Below are 583 nucleotides of genomic sequence, written 5' to 3'. Positions count from 1 at the left end.
AAAACGCCAGCTTCACACGTTCAATCTGGTGGCACAGTTTGATGGCTGGCCCAAGCTTCAGTTCCATGCATTCCTGGACCGTTGGGAGTGTCAGCAGGAGAAGGGCTTGTCCATCAATATCCTGCAAAAAGGAGGAACAGGAATATATATATATATATATATCTGAAGAATCACAACTGTGAGACCACCAGGAGATAAAAACTATAACAAGTTTATTTACAATTAAAAGCACCTAGCTTTCGCCGGCCTCCTGCCGGCTTCGTCAGGGTGGCTAACCATCAGTGGGTGGCTGTTTTTATGGGAGTGGTGCCTTTTGCACCCGGCTCCTCGATCTCGTGAACGGGCCCAGATAGTCTTCTTGTTTCGCATCCTTAATTGTTCCTTTGCGAGTTGTTTTGTTCCTGGTTCTCTCTTTCCCACCTCCTCTCTTCCCCTGTTCTACTTGTTCATCGGGAGGGGGCGGCACCCCTTCGTTTGGGACCTCATCCTGCTGTTCACTAACCTTTTTTCTTTTCCTGGCCACTTGCAATCCCATCTTACTTCCCCTCTCCTTCTTCCCCGTAGCGCTGTCTGACTTCTCTCT

This window comes from Protobothrops mucrosquamatus, unplaced genomic scaffold (assembly GCF_001527695.2).
Source record: "Protobothrops mucrosquamatus isolate PMUCROS unplaced genomic scaffold, P.Mucros_1.0 scaffold4823, whole genome shotgun sequence".
Classification (NCBI taxonomy): domain Eukaryota; kingdom Metazoa; phylum Chordata; class Lepidosauria; order Squamata; family Viperidae; genus Protobothrops; species Protobothrops mucrosquamatus.
This window is presented reverse-complemented; position numbering follows the sequence as displayed.